Source organism: Artemia franciscana, chromosome 19 (genome assembly GCF_032884065.1).
Source record: "Artemia franciscana chromosome 19, ASM3288406v1, whole genome shotgun sequence".
Classification (NCBI taxonomy): Eukaryota; Metazoa; Arthropoda; class Branchiopoda; order Anostraca; family Artemiidae; genus Artemia; species Artemia franciscana.
In genome coordinates this window covers 26,728,706-26,745,094 of record NC_088881.1, presented here as the reverse complement: position 1 = coordinate 26,745,094, position 16,389 = coordinate 26,728,706, and the positions used below count along the sequence as shown (strand labels likewise).

At 34.1% G+C, this 16,389-nt stretch overlaps 1 protein-coding gene across 1 annotated transcript in view; it reads right to left on the bottom strand.

Annotated features, from left to right (window-relative positions):
* LOC136039497 (inhibitor of growth protein 4-like) overlaps positions 1-16,389 on the bottom strand; it is a 53,046-nt gene that overhangs the window by 36,070 nt on the left and 587 nt on the right. The gene's annotated exons all lie outside the window — the stretch shown is intronic.

The window sequence follows — 16,389 nt, the reverse complement described above, 5'->3', positions numbered from 1 at the left end:
AGCCAAATTCAGACATGCATCAATTCAAAACTTTCAGAAATTAAATATAAAAAAAATAAGTTTTTTGAAATGAAAGTAAGGAGCGACATTAAAACTTAAAACGAACAGAAATTACTCCGTATATGAAAGGGACTTTTCCTCCTCAACGCCCCGCTCTTTACGCTAAAGTTTCTTACTGTTTTAAAAAGTAGAGTTAAGAGAAAGGGTCAAACTTCAGCGTAAAGAGCGAGGCATTGAGGAGAAAAAGCCCTTTCATATGCGGAGTAATTTCTGTTCGTTTTAAGTTTTAATGTCGCTCCTTACTTACCGTTACAATAAACTTTTTTTTTTAATTTAATATTCAATGAGATCCCAGTGGTCGATTCTTCTCGGCGAGTTTATTTATATTTGGTTATATTGATGTTAATGATAGTCGAAGATCACCCCTTTTCACAATGTCAAGTCTATTGCGATCTTTTGATAACATTTGAGAAACACGACTAAATGCCACTTCAACAAGATAAGACGTAGGAAAAGCAATAACGTAGAACTGCGCTTTATCCCAGAGCAAAGGGTACTTTGTAGCAATGTCGGTTGTTTTCCATATATTGTACTTTTCACCTTTGAATTTTGCATGCATTATTTCATCACTTTGTATTTCGTTGAGGGGCTCATGCAAAGATATGTCTATAAGGAGCAGCATTAAAACCTCGTTATACCTCACTCTTTCCGCTAAAGTATTTTTAGTAATTTCAACTATTTATTTTACGGCCTTTCTGATTCAGGGGTCATTCTTAAAGAGTTGGGACAAAATTTAAGCTTTAGTGTAAAGAGTGAGGTATTAACGAAGGGATAAACCCCCTCATATACGGAATAAAAATATAAGAATATAAAAGTTCATTATGCAAGTTAATTCTTAAGTTACGTATATTTTTTACTAATAAAAATGTTCGATAATCTCCCACTCTTTTATCAATATTGTTTGCAGGCAGAAACAATTTAAATTTTTGTACCAGAGAAGAATTCCTGGTCCAAGGAGGCAGATACAGCAGATACTTGGCAAATTTAAAACAGATTTGGTTCATATTTTTTTTTATTTGAAGCAGAAAAAAAAATTCCAAATGGGGAATATAGCAAGAAGATGGGGCACAGTTAGACTATTGTAAAGTTTGAATAAGATTAATAACAATAAGATTTGTTATTTGCAAGCAAAGCATATGCAATTCAAACTTTTTAGCAAGGTTTTGAATTTAAGCTTAATGGTTTCTTTAATACTTCTTCCAAAGGGCATGCCAAGATAAATAAGGCTATCAGAAAGCAGAATAGATCTTTCAGAAAGTTTAAGTTACACATCAGAGTACCCATAAGATTGAAAGTGACTGCTATAGTTTTATCAACATTAAAATTCAGAATGATTTGCTTATATTGATGCTGGAGTTTAGAAAAAGTTCTCTTGCTTCCCAAAAATGTATGACTTAGATTCAAAATATCATCAGCATATGTAAATAAAGAAACATTGATTCCACCATAAATACATGTGCACCTGACAGAGCATTGAGCAGCAGAAACTGAATTATTAAAAAGAGCAGGGGAAGTTTTTTGAATTTTTGAAGAAATGCTGAGCAATGCTACAGGATGGAAAATCCTTCAATTGCTCCAAGTTGCAATTTAAGGTAAGTTAAACCACCCTGTCTGACACCCTTAAATATATTGAAAAGATCAGAACCCCCTTTTATTTAAGCTTTAAGATGACTATACATATAACAGAGACAATTAATAACAGAAATATCAACCCCTCTTTTTATAGCTTCTGTCAAAATCTGGGCAAATATACAGAAATCAAATGCTCTAGCTATGTCAAGTGCAAAAAGAACAAGGAAATCCCCAGATCCTTCCACATCAGCTAGAACATTAAAAAGGGGCAAAAAGAGCATGCTCTCAACTTAATTCTTTTCTGGAAACCAACTGATGCACAGGAGAATTACACTTAGAAGAAATTTCACAGAGAATAATAGACTCAAAAATTTTGAACAAGGTATACAAAATGGTTATATGGTGGTATGATTGACAATCTTCAAGATCTTTTTCCCTTTTTGGGAATAGGAGGGATCTGGCCAATGCAAAACTGTTGTGGCATTATACCTGTGGAAATTGACATTTGAAACAACAGCAAGAAATAGAAATCTAGGTAAAATTATAGCAGTTCATATAACTGACTTATCAATAAAGTAAACATACTACTTCATGCCTTTTTTATGCTCTTTACAAATGTAATAATTTTTTCTACTGTAAATTCAAATTTAAGCACTTTTTGAGCTCTTAAAAATGACAAATTTTCAATTAAAGTATGACTTATTGCTTGTTTTCCACAAAATAATACTATGTTTTCTCAGCACCATCTTTTCTATTGTTTAAAAAAAATAATGCTATATTTTCTCATTGCTAAAATTATTTATAATAAGGTTAGTTTAGGTTAGAATAAAAGGCTTAAATTTGAATTTATGGTAGAAGCAATTATTATATTCATAAAGTACATAAAAAAAAGCCATCAAGAGGTATATTCACTTTATTGGTAAGCCAGTTATATGAACTGTTATAATTTTACCAAAATCTATACATTCTTGTGTTGACATTTATATTTTTGATATTTTATCAAAAATGTATCAAGAAAGAAGAAAACAGCATACATAATTGTAAAATTTATTCAACTTAATTTGCAGAAAATCAGTACTTGTGGGTTAGGCTATATAAAATTAAAAAAAAATGGATTTATAATGAAACAGTAAGTTTAAGAAAAATGTTTTAAGCCTTTTTTATACCCAAATACTAGAAATATTTTGGTCAGAAGCATTTAGTCAAGAGCTATAAAAGTACTTAAATTTGAATTTACAATAGAAGCAATTATTATATTTTGTAAAGAACATAAAAAAAGGCATTGAGTGGAATTTTCACTTAATTGGTAAGTCAATAATATCCTATGAACAACAAAAATTGGTAAAATTCTAGTTTATTGACTTTTGGCTATCTTGGAAAGGGGTTAGGTTAGGAAAATGAAACTTGCAGGGATAGGTCCAAAAGCAGGAAGTTTTACTGCTGATGGTGAACACTGTATATGTGTTCAAAATTAAGAAATTTTATATCTGTTCACTGTCAATGAAAAGGTTTCATCCCTATTTTTGAACTGTTATGCTTTGGTCAAGGTATTTTGAAGTACCATCTCTACTCCCTCTACCTCTAGAGGGTCCTGACCTTTGAAAATATGTGTGTTATGAAAGTGAAACCATGCAAAATAGATCTTCTGCTTGAATGAAGTACAACAAAATTGGGTAAAATTCTAGTTGAGTGACTTCTTGCTATCTCAGAAAGGGGTTAGGTTAGGAAAATGAAACTTTCAGGAATGGGTCTACAGGCTAAAGTATATCATAGGAAGGTATTTTAAAGTACCTACCTCTACTCCTTCTCTCTATAGAGAGCCCTGAAATTTGCCTACATGACAGGTCTGCACCTATTGAAATTTTGACAAAACAACATTTTACCTTAATTTTCAGTTACCAGTTGCTTTTCACTGCCTTTAGTTCTGAAAATGCAATTCCTGTTATTTGAGTGGAATTCTGAGCCATATCAGTGATTTTTTTTTCAAAATTTAGGAATTGTATTTGCATAGGCCTATCTCCAAAACCTTAAAAAAATTGGGATTGAGTAAAGTTGTGAAGCTGAAAACAATTTTGTTGTACCTCAATTAAGCAGAAGATCTGTTTTGCAAGGTTTCACTTTTATAACACACATATTTTTAAAGGTCATCAAAGGTCAGGGCCCTCTAGAGGGAGAAGGAGTGAAGGTAGGTACTTCAAAATACCTTCCTGGGAAATACTTTAGCCTGTAGACCCATCCCTGAAAGTTTCATTATCCTAGCCTCACCCCTTTCTGAGATAGCCAAAAGTCAATAAACTAGAATTTTGCCAAAATTTTATTTTTGTTTTAGCTGCAATAGGGTAAACCCACCGGTTGTCGGTCACAGACTAAATCCCGGGCAGAATCTTTGATTGGATTGCAACATGCCCAATACTCGGTCTCTCAAGCACCCGATACTCGGTCTCTCAAGTCAAGACTTGCTTTTTCTGAGTCACTTCCGAAAAACCTGTTTAGATATTCTTTGCTGAGATCTATGACTCAGGCTCTTTGTCTGGTTATTAGACATTTTAATGTCTTGAAATTTGTTATTTTAAATTCGATTTTCAGAGAGAAAATAGTGGATCCAGGATTTTCTTTGGGGGAGGGCATAATAGGTTGCTTAGATAAACTTGCAAACAAAAAAATGCCCGCAAAATAAAGGGAACCTCAACAATTATGCGTTGTAGGGTAGAGGAAATAGTCTAAAGTATTAAAGAGTTTGGCCTTTATTTTAATGTTTTAAGATGAACAGAGGAGGTGATATGTTGTATAATGCGGAGCTTTGATTAGATGAAAATAGGCAGTAAAGTGGCCATCATTTCTCACAAAAACTTAAATTAATAAATTTTGCGCTTCTCATGCATTTATTTTCTATTATACAAATTCGCTAAAAAACTACTAGGCTGTGTTGTAAAAGCCATCCCTCTTTGCAAAACAAGCAAACCCAAAAAACCAAAACAGACTACCAAAAAAGTAATGATAGGCCTATCAATTTCTTTGCCTTAGTGCCATAGCAAGACAGACTCAAAAACAAATTTTTGACAGTAAAGAGAAGTTATGATTTTAATTTCTCCTCCTTGTTACTACAAAATGAAGATCTTTGCCTTGCAGTTGGCTTTTGCAGTAATACGGTCAGATTCCGTTGATAAACCTAAATTTAATTAAATAATTTTTGGCGGTATGTGACATTAGTAAAAGTTAACAAAGACTGCACAAAGTGACTAAAATCTTCTTTCAAACTGGTTTACAAAAAAAAAAAACAGTCTTAATATTGAAAAATTTATGAAAAACTCAACTATTAAAAATCAATTACAAAGAAAAATTACTTTCGTCCAGGCCCAAACCAGAGCAAGCTGTCCCAACCAAAAATACAACATCATGTCATGGGGGGGGGGTGCTCCCGTGCCCTCCTTGGATCCGCCCCTTTTCTGAATGAAAGATTTAGCTGTCATTTGAAGACTGGGCTGCTTTGAGGTGAAGAGGCTCACATGAGTGAATTTCAAATGCTTAAAACAAATTTAATCAAACAGTTTATGGTAACAAATTGTAGTAAGGAGCGACCCGGCTCAATAATAACCGAAACTCTTAAAAACGGAATTTTATATAGCAGTAGTTACAACGAAATAATCGAATTTTAATGCTGATTTTAAATATATAAGTTTCATCAAATTTAGTTATACCCATCAAAAGTTACGAGACTGAGAAAATTTGCCTTATTTTAGAAAATAGGGGAAAACACCCCTTAAGAGTGATAGAATCTTAACGAAAATCACACCATCAGATTCAACGTATCAGAGAACCCTATAGTAGAAGTTTCAAGCTACTATCTACAAAAATGTTGAATTTCGTTTTTTTTTTTGCCGTATTTTTTCCAGGGGTGATCGTATCGACCCAGTGGTCCGAGAATGTCGCCAGAGGACTCATTCTGACGGAAATTAAAAGTTCTAGGGCCTTTTTTAAGTGACCAAAAAAATGGAGGGCACCTAGGCCTCCTCCCACGCTCATTTTTTTCCCAAATTCACCGCATCAAAATTCTGAGATAGCCATTTTATCCAACTTAGTCGAAAAACCTAATAACTATGTCTTTGAGGACGACTTACTCCCCCATAGTCCCCATGGGAGGGACTGTAAGTTACAAACTTTGACCAGTGTTTACATGTAGTAATGGTTTTTGGGAAGTGTATTGATGCTTTCAGGTGAATTTTTTGGTTGGGGGAGGTTGAGCGATTGTGGGGAAAAGTTTCCATGGGGGAAGAGAAATTCCATGAAGGGGGCGCAGAATTTTCCAGCATTTAAAAAATATGAAAAACTTTTCAACTGAAAGTAATGAGGAGCATTAAAACTTAAAACGAACAGAAATTATTACGCATATGAGGGGTTCACTTCCTTCTAATACCTCGCTCTTTACGCTAAAGTATTTTTAGTATTTTCAACTATTTATTCTACGGTCTTTGTGATTCAGGGGCCATTCTTAAGGAATTGGGACACAATATAAGCTTTAGTATGAAGAGCGAGGTATTCACGAGGGGGCGAACCCCCTCATATAAGTAGTAAAAACATACGAATATAGAAGTTCGTTACGTAAGTTAATTCGTAAGTTACAAAAACGTTCGTAAATAATTAAAAGTTCTAGTTGCCTTTTTAAGTAGCCTCAAATTGGAGGGTAACTAGGCCTCCTCTGCTCCTTTTTCTCTAAAATTATCCGATCAAAACTATGAGAAAAACATTTAGCCAAAAAACAAAAAATATAGCCAAATTTCGTTTTAATTATTCCAGTGTGGAGAGCCAAAATCAAAACATGCTTTAATTCAAAAACGTTCAGAAATTAAATAAATAAAAAACAAGTTTTTTTAACCAAAAGTAAGGAGCGACATTAAAACTTAAAACGGACAGAAATTACTCCGTATATGAAAGGGGCTGTTCTCTCTTCAACACCCCGCTCTTTACGCTAAAGTTTTTTAATGTTTTAAAAAATGGAGTGGAGAGAAAGCGTCAAACTTTAGCGTAAAGAGCGGGATATTGAAGAGAGAACAGCCCCTTTCATATATGGAGTAATTTCTGTAAGCGACGGGCAAATTTAATAACTTAGACCTATTCCCAGAAGGATCGTGGTATCTCGAAAGGTATAATTGTTCGGCCTTTCAACTATTCTGAACAAAAAAATACTTCTACTACTAACAAATTACCGCAGCACCAAGCCCTCTGAGGCCAACACGGCTAAGCTCAGTCCTCTTCCAATCCAATATATTCAAAACGTCCCTTTTTACACTCTCCCAGAAAATTCCCATTTCATTTAAAGCTTTCTTTATGAAATCCTCCCACCCCAACCGTGGATGACCAGCTTTCTGCTTAGCCCTAGACCGCTGGTCAAAAAGGACAATCGTCGGTAATCTGTCATCCTTCATCCGCAAAGCGTGCCCTAGCCATCTTAACCTTTCTCTCATTAGAGCCATAGAAAGCAGGATGCTATCTCAAAATTTTGATTGGACTATTCAGATAAAAAAAATTCTAGTTGTGGATTCCTTCCAGAATTCTTTTTGCATAGGCTACGATTCCAACTCAAACATAGGCTACTCTTGTAGCATACTTATATTTGAAGAAAGATCTGTTTTCACTTAAGTTGTGATCCTTTTTAAGATCATGAGGGATCCCAACGTGCGACAAATATTTTCGGGAAATCGGAAAATCAGAAAATCCGATATATATATAAATATATATATATATATATATATATATATATATATATATATATATATATATATATATATATATATATACATATATATATATATATATATATATATATATATATATATATATATATATGTATATTTTTCTATTCATTTTTACAAGCTAGAAAAAAAAATTTCTTAGAAAAACAAGTTAGAAAAACAGTCCCCTCCCTCCAAAAATTTCTCCAACACAAAGACGTTTAAAGTATAAAACGTGTGAGATCCAACGTTTAATGTATAAAAAATTTTATGGTCAGGGGAAGTGGGATACGTGAGAGGATGTTTCTATGGGTGAATTTACCACAGGGAAGAGCATTTTCATGAAGAGTTGCTGGATTTTACAGCATTATTTAAAAAAAAACATTTTTGGTTACTTTTTAAGTAACCAAAAAAAAATCGGAGGGAATCTAGGCCCCCTTCCACGCTCATTTTTCTCCCAAAGTCAACGGATAAAAATTTTGAGATAGCCATTTTGTTCCGCATAGTCGAAAACCATAATAACTATGTCTTTGGGGATGACTTACCATATCTACGTCTTTGGGGAGGGGCTGCAAGTTACAAACTTTGACCAATGTTTACATACAGTAATGGTTATTGGGAAGTGTACCGACATTTTCAGGGGAATTTTTTTGGTTTGGGTGTGGGGTTCAGGGGAGGGGGCTATATAGGAGGATCTTTCCTTGGAGGAATATTTCATTGGGGAAGAGAAATTCAATGAAAATGGCGCATTATTTTCTAGCATTACTATTAAAAAAAAAAAACAACAATGAAAATATAAACATGAAAAATTTTTTTCAATTGAAAGTAAGGAGAAGCATTAAAACTTAAAACGAACAGAGATTATTACGCATATTAGGGGTTCTAAAAATACTTTAGCACAAAGAGCGAGGTATTTAGGAGGAGATAAATACTTCGCTCTTTATGCTAAATTATTTTTAGTAATTTCAACTATTTATTCTACGGCCTTTCTGATTCAGGGGTTATTCTTAAAGAATTGGGACAAAACTTAAGATTTAGTGTGAAGAGCGAGGTATTAACGAGGGGACAAATCCCCTCATATATATAATCAAAAATATAAGAATATAAAAGTTTGTTACGTAAGTTAATTTTTAAGTTACGTATATGTTTTACAAATAAAAACGTTCGTTAAAAATTAAAAGTTCTAGTTGCCTTTTTAAGTAACCGAAAAATTGGAGGGCAACTAGGCCTCCTTTCCCACCCCTCATTTCTCAAAATCGTCTGATCAAAACTAAGAGAAAGCCATTTAGCAAAAAAAAAATTAATATGCAAATTATATTTTAATAATTTATGTATGGAGAGCCAAATTCAGACATGCATCAATTCAAAACTTTCAGAAATTAAATATAAAAAAAATAAGTTTTTTGAAATGAAAGTAAGGAGCGACATTAAAACTTAAAACGAACAGAAATTACTCCGTATATGAAAGGGACTTTTCCTCCTCAACGCCCCGCTCTTTACGCTAAAGTTTCTTACTGTTTTAAAAAGTAGAGTTAAGAGAAAGGGTCAAACTTCAGCGTAAAGAGCGAGGCATTGAGGAGAAAAAGCCCTTTCATATGCGGAGTAATTTCTGTTCGTTTTAAGTTTTAATGTCGCTCCTTACTTACCGTTACAATAAACTTTTTTTTTTAATTTAATATTCAATGAGATCCCAGTGGTCGATTCTTCTCGGCGAGTTTATTTATATTTGGTTATATTGATGTTAATGATAGTCGAAGATCACCCCTTTTCACAATGTCAAGTCTATTGCGATCTTTTGATAACATTTGAGAAACACGACTAAATGCCACTTCAACAAGATAAGACGTAGGAAAAGCAATAACGTAGAACTGCGCTTTATCCCAGAGCAAAGGGTACTTTGTAGCAATGTCGGTTGTTTTCCATATATTGTACTTTTCACCTTTGAATTTTGCATGCATTATTTCATCACTTTGTATTTCGTTGAGGGGCTCATGCAAAGATATGTCTATAAGGAGCAGCATTAAAACCTCGTTATACCTCACTCTTTCCGCTAAAGTATTTTTAGTAATTTCAACTATTTATTTTACGGCCTTTCTGATTCAGGGGTCATTCTTAAAGAGTTGGGACAAAATTTAAGCTTTAGTGTAAAGAGTGAGGTATTAACGAAGGGATAAACCCCCTCATATACGGAATAAAAATATAAGAATATAAAAGTTCATTATGCAAGTTAATTCTTAAGTTACGTATATTTTTTACTAATAAAAATGTTCGATAAAAATTAAAAGTTCTAGTTGCCAAAAAATTGGAGGGTAATTAGGCCTCCTCCCCCACCCCTTATTTCGCAAAATTGTCTGATCAAAACTAAGAGAAAGCCATTTAGCCAAAAAAAAGAATTAATATGCAAATTTCATTTTCATAATTTATGTGCGGAGAGCCAAAATCAAACATGCATTAATTCAAAAATGTTCAGAAATTAAATATAAAAAACTAGTTTGTTCCCTTCTCGGATACGTTCGGATACGTACGGATACGTTCTCTTTGGGGGAGCTGGGGGTTATTAATTTGGAAAAATTAGAAAAATTGAGGTATTTTTAACTGGATCTTAGTGAAATTTGATATTTAGAAGGAACTCATGTCCTAGAGCTCTTATTTCAAATCCTGACCAAATCTGTTGATATTAGGGGGAGACCGGAATTCTTGGAAAACGCTTATAAATGTCGTAGATACGTGACTGACGTGACCGGACTGGATCCACTCTCTTTGGGGGAGTTAGGTGGTGGGGTTCAGTGCTTTGGCGAGTTTGGTGCTTCTGGACATGCTAGTACGATGAAAATTGGTAGGCGTGTCAGGGAACAGTACAAATTGATTTGATTTCCTTGATTCCCCGATTCGGCCATATGGAGGCTGAAGGGAGGGGAAAAATTAGAAAAATTGAGGTATTTTTAACGTACGAGTAGGTGATAGGATCTTAATGAATTTTGATATTTAGGACCTCGTGACTCAGAGCTCTTATTTTAAATCCCAACCGGCATTAAGCCTCTGATTTTCCTTTTAAAACAATCTATTGATTCTTAGACTTTTGCTAGAGCTCATGCCATATGAGCTCTTGGCTCTTCCGACCTTGTCACAAGTGCCATATGAGCTCTTAGCTCTTGTTTTCATGTGTATCCCAAAATGACCAGTAAATTCAAGAAAAAATTTCAAGAGAATTCAAGAGATCCAATGAATTAAAATCGAATAGTTGCTGACGTCAAACCATGGCTAATCAAACAGTTCGTGGTAACGAACTGTAGTAAGGAGTGACCCGGGTCAATAGTAGCCGAAACTAAAAAACTGAATTTTTATAACAATAGTTACATCAAAAGAATTGCATTTTAATGCTGATTTTAAATACATAAGTTTTATCAAGTTTAGACTTATCCATCAAAAGTTACGAGTTTGAGAAAATTTACTTTATTTTAGAAAATAGGGGGAAGTACCACTTAAAAGTCATAGAATCTTAACGAAAATCAAACCATCAGATTTAGCGTATCAGAAAACTCTACAGAAGAAGTTTCAAGCTCCTACCTACAAAATGTGGAATTTTGTATATTTTGCCACAAGACAGATCACGGACGCGTGTTTCTCTTTTTTTTTTTTTTTTTTTTTTTTCCCAGGGGTGATCGTATCGACCCAGAAGTCCTAGAATGTTGCGAGAGGGCTCATTCTAACGGAAATTAAATTCTAACGGAATTAAGTGACCAAAAATATCGGAGGACACATAGGCTCCCTCCCACGCGAACTTACCTTGGAGTAATTTTTCATGGTGGAAGAAAATTTCCATGAAGGATTTTTTGCATTAAAAAAGAAAAAATAAATATGAAAAAGTTGTTTCAACTGAAAGTAAGGACCAGCATTAAAACTTAAAATGTTTATGTTAAATTGTAAATGTAAATGTAAAATTGTAAAATTAATTACTTCAAAATAATTTAAAATTAATTAATGTCTTAAAATGTAAAATTATTACGCACATGAGGGGTTCACTTTCTCCTAATACCTTGCTCTTTATGCTAAAGTAATCAACTATTTATTCTACGGCCTTTGTGATTCAGGGGTCATTCTTAAGGAATTGGGACAAAATTTAAGCTTTAGTGTAAAGAGAGTGGTATTAACGAGTGGGCGAACCCCCTCATATACGTATACGAATATAGAAGCTCGTTTCGTAAGTTACGTATATTTTTACTAATAAAAATGTTCGTAAAATTAAAAGTTCTAGTTGCCTTTTTAAGTAACCAAAAAACTGGAGGGTAACTAGGTCTACTCCCCCGCTCCTTTCTTCTCAGAATAGTCCAATCAAAACTATGAGAAAATCATTTAGCCAAAAATATAAATTAATATGCAAATTTTGTTCTAATTATTCATGTGCGGAGAGCCAAAACCAAAACATGCATTAATTCAAAAACGTTCAGAAATTAAATAAAAAATAAGTTATTTTTAACTGAAAGTAAGGAGCGACATTAAAACTTAAAACGAATAGAAATTACTCCGTACATGAAAGGGGCTGTTCCCTGCTCAACACCCCACTCTTTACGTTAAAGTTTTTTTTTACTGTTTTAAAAAATGGAGCTGAGAGAAAGTCAAACTTCTGAAGTTTATTCATGTAAGCCTCCTCGCCTCAAAGCTGCTCAGTCTTCAAATGAGAGCTATATCTTTCAATCTGAACAGGGGCGGATCCAAGGAGGCTACGGGGGTGCAACCCCCATGCCATGGTGTTTGATCTGTGGTTGGAACTGCTTGCCCTAGTTTGGATCTGGACGAAAGTGATTTTTTTTTTTAAATTGATTTTTAATAGTTGAGTTTTTCAGAAATTTGTCAATATTAAGACTGTTTCTTTTTGCAAACAAGTTTGAAACAAAATATTAATCACTTTGTATGGTCTCTGTTAGATTTCACTATTGTTGTATACCGTCAAAAAGTGTTTAATTAAATTTGCGGGTTTTGCGTATTACCGCAAAACCCAACTGCGAGGCAAAAATCTTCATTTCGTAATAACAAGGAGAAATTTAAAATCCTAACTTCTTTAGGCTGTCAAAATGATATTTCAGGATTGTGCTGTCACAACGGGACTGAAAAGCAAAATATTTTCTTCTTTTTATTGTCAAAAATTTGTTTTCGAGTCTTGCTATGGCACTGAGGCAAAGAAATTGATAGGCCTATCATTACTTTTTTGGCAGTCTGTTTTGGATTTTTGGGTTTGCTTTCGTGTGAAGTGTGGTGGCTTTTACAACAGAGCCTAGTTGTTTTTTAGGGGATTTGTATAATAGAAAGTAAATGCATGAGAAGTACAAAAATTATTAATTTAAGTTTTGGATTTTTGTGAGGAAATGGTGGCCACTTTACTGCCTATTTTCATCCAATTAAAGATCTGCATTATATGACATATCACCTCCTCTGTTCATCCTAAAACATTAAAATAAAGGCGAAACTCGTTTAGCACTTCAGACCATTTTCAATACCTACGACGCATAATTGTCGAGGTTCGCTTTAAATTGCGGGTATTTCTTTGTTCGCAAGTTTATCTAAGTGATCGTAGACCTCTTGAAATGAAACAGATTAACAATAGCTCGTTGTCATTCCCGTTCATTCTACTGAGTTATAGATCTCATTATAAATTCATTTGTTTTGCTGGCTAGCAACTGAAAACAATCTTTTTTAATTTTAGTGTTGTCTGAGTAATTAATTAAATTTTAGCGATTGCAATTCAAACTTACAATTTGAAAGAGAGAACGGAGAACAATTTTTTCAAAAGGAAGTAAGGACCAACATTAGATTTTAAAACGAACATATATTAGCATATGACGTGAGGGGGGTTGCTCCAAATTGCTCCCTTATAGGGGGGTTGCTCCTAATAGGCTAATAAGCCTAAGCGTTTCTGAAAGTGTTTAAACAATGATTCTATTTTCTGTTCAGGGGGGGAGTATTTACACCCAGAAATTACTTCCATGACTCATAGATCTCCAATCACTTTTGACTTTAAGTTCTTCATAAAATTTTCAATAGAGAAAATTTCTGTGAGAGAAATTTTTCATTGGGGAGAGGGGGATTTCCCGAAAATATTTGCCACACATTGGGGTCCCTCGTGATCTTAAAAAGGGTCATAACTTAAGTGAAAACAGGTATTTCTTCAAATATAAGTATGCAAAAGGAGTAGGCTATTTTGAGGTGGAATCGTAGCTTATGCAAAAAAAATTCTGGAAGAAATCCAACCCTAGAATTTTTTTTATAAGAATGGTCCAATCAAAATTTCGAGAATATTATTCTGCTTTCTATGGCTGTAATGAAAGATTAAGATGGCTAGGGCACGCTTTGCAGAAGAAGGATGACATATTACCGAAGATTGTTATTTTTGACCGACCGTCTAGGGCTAAACAGAAAACTGGTCATCTGCGGGTGGGGTGGGAGATTTCATAAAGACATATTTAAATGAAATGGGAATTTTCTGGGAGAGTGTAAAGAGGGAAGCTTTGAATAGATTGGGATGGAAGAGGACTGAGCTTAGCCGTGTCGACCTAAGGCGGCTTGGTGCTGCGGTAATTTGTTAGTAATAGAAGTATTATTCTGTTCAGAATAGTTGAAAAGCCAAACAATTATACCTTTCAAGATACCCCGATCCTCCTGGGAATTGGTCTAAGTTACAAAATTTGCCTTTTTGCCTACGTTGTCTATTATAGGGAAGTATACATACTTTTTTGAGTAGGGAGATTTTCTGCTAGTGAAATTTAGCATGGGGAGAATTTCCCATGTGAGGCAAGTTTCTAGGGGGTAAATTTCTCATGAGAAATTTTACAACAGGGGAATTTGCTAGAATTCTTATACAAAGTTTAACCATAAAGAGCGGGGCGTTGAGGGAGGGACACTCCCTTTCATATACATGTTATATGGTTTTAAGATATATTAATTTTGTTTTAAGCATCTGAAATTCATTCATGTAAGCATCTTCACCTCAAAGCAGCCCAGTCTTCAAATAACAGCTAGATTTTTCAATCTGAACAGGGGCGGATCCAATAAGGGCGAGGGGCGCACCCCCATGACATGGTGTTGAATTTGTGGTTGAGACTGCTTGCTCTGGTTTTGGTCAGGACGAAAGTAAATTTTCTTTGTAATTGATTTTTAATAGTTGAGTTTTTCACAAATTTTTCAATATTAAGACCGTTTCTTTTTGAAAAAAAGTTTGAAACAAAACTTTAGTCACTTTTTGTGGTCTTTGTTAGATTCTACTAATGTCACATACCGCCAAAAAGTATTTAATTAAATTTAGGTTTATCAACAGAATCTGTTCCTATTACCGCAAAAGCCAACTGCAAGGCGAAAATCTTCATTTCATAATAACAAGGAGGAGAAATCTAAAATCCTAACTTCTTTAGGCTGTCAAAATGATATTTCAGGATTGTGCTGTCACAATGGGACTGAAAAGGAAAATATTCAGTTCTTTTTACTGTCAAAAAATTTTGTTTTTGAGTCTTGGCACTGAGAAAAAGAAATTGATAGGCCTATCATTACTTTTTTGGCAGTCTGTTTTGGTTTTTTGTGTTGCTTTTTTTTTTGCCAAGAGGGGTGGCTTTTACAACATAACCTAGTTGTTTTTTAGGGGATTTGTATAATAGAAAGTAATTGTATGAGAAGTGCAAAAATTATTAATTTAAGTTTTGAATTTTTGTGAGGAAATGGTGGCCACTTTACTGCCTATTTTCATCCAATTAAAGCCCTGCATTATATGACATATCACCTCCTCTTTTCATCCTAAAACATTAAAATAAAGGCGAAACTCTTTAGTACTTTAGACCATTTCCACTACCTACCTACAACGCATAATTGTCGATGTTATGTTTAAATTGTCGGTATTTCTTTGTTTGCAAGTTTATCCAAGCAACCTATTATGCGCCCCCTCCCCCCTCCAAAGAAAATCCTGGATCCACTATTTTTTCTCGGAAAATCCAATTTTAAATAGCAAATTTCAAGACATGAAAATGTCTAATCAAACAGTTTGTGGTAACGAACTGTAGTAAGGAGCGACCCGGCTCAATAGAAACCAAAACTCTAAAAAATGGAATTTTGATACCAATAGCTACATCAAAAGAATCGCATATTAATACTGATTTTAAATATTAACAAGACAAAGAGCCTGAGTCATAGCCAAGATAACAGCGGGGACTGACAGGACGAGAATATGTATTATTGCATAATAACTTTGTCACTAATTTTTTGTATCAACATTTTTATACCATCTTACTTTCAACAGATTTATTTGAACTTTATCCCTCACCCGATTTTAGATTAAATTTACGACCATTTCCACTGCCTACCACGACTCACAATTGTTGAGGCTCCCTTTAAATTGAGGGTATTTCTTTGGGTAGTACCTTTCTTTGTTTATCCAAGCAGCCTATTATGCGCCCCCCCCCCCCCGCCCCAAAAAAAATTTCCTGAATCCACTATTTTTTCTCTAAAAATCCAATTTAAAATAACATATTTCTCAAATTTATCCAAAAATAATTAACCTTTTAAAAATTAATATGTATTGAGACAAAGAGCTGATGCATTGAGCAGTTTGAACGGTTTGTATTAAATAATGTATTAAATATAACCGGTTGTATTAAAATAAAGGCCAAACTCCTTACCACTTTAGACCATTTCCACTACCTAGGCCTATGTATGACGCATAATTGTCAAGATTCCCTTTTAATTCCAGGTATTTCTTTGTTCGCAAGTTTATCAAAGCACCTATTATGTGCCCCATCCCCCCAAAGAAAATCCTGGATCCACTATTTTCGCTCTGAAAATCCAATTTGAAATAACAAATTTCAAAACATTAAAATGTCTAATAACGAGACAAAGGGCCTGAGTCATAGATCTCAGCAAAGAATGTCTAAACGGGTTTTTTTGGAAGTGACCGAGAAATAGCAAGGCTCTGACTTAGATACTGTATTATTGCGTAATATCTTTGTCAATAGGAGAAACTATATGACGAGTATTAGCTGAACTGATAGCT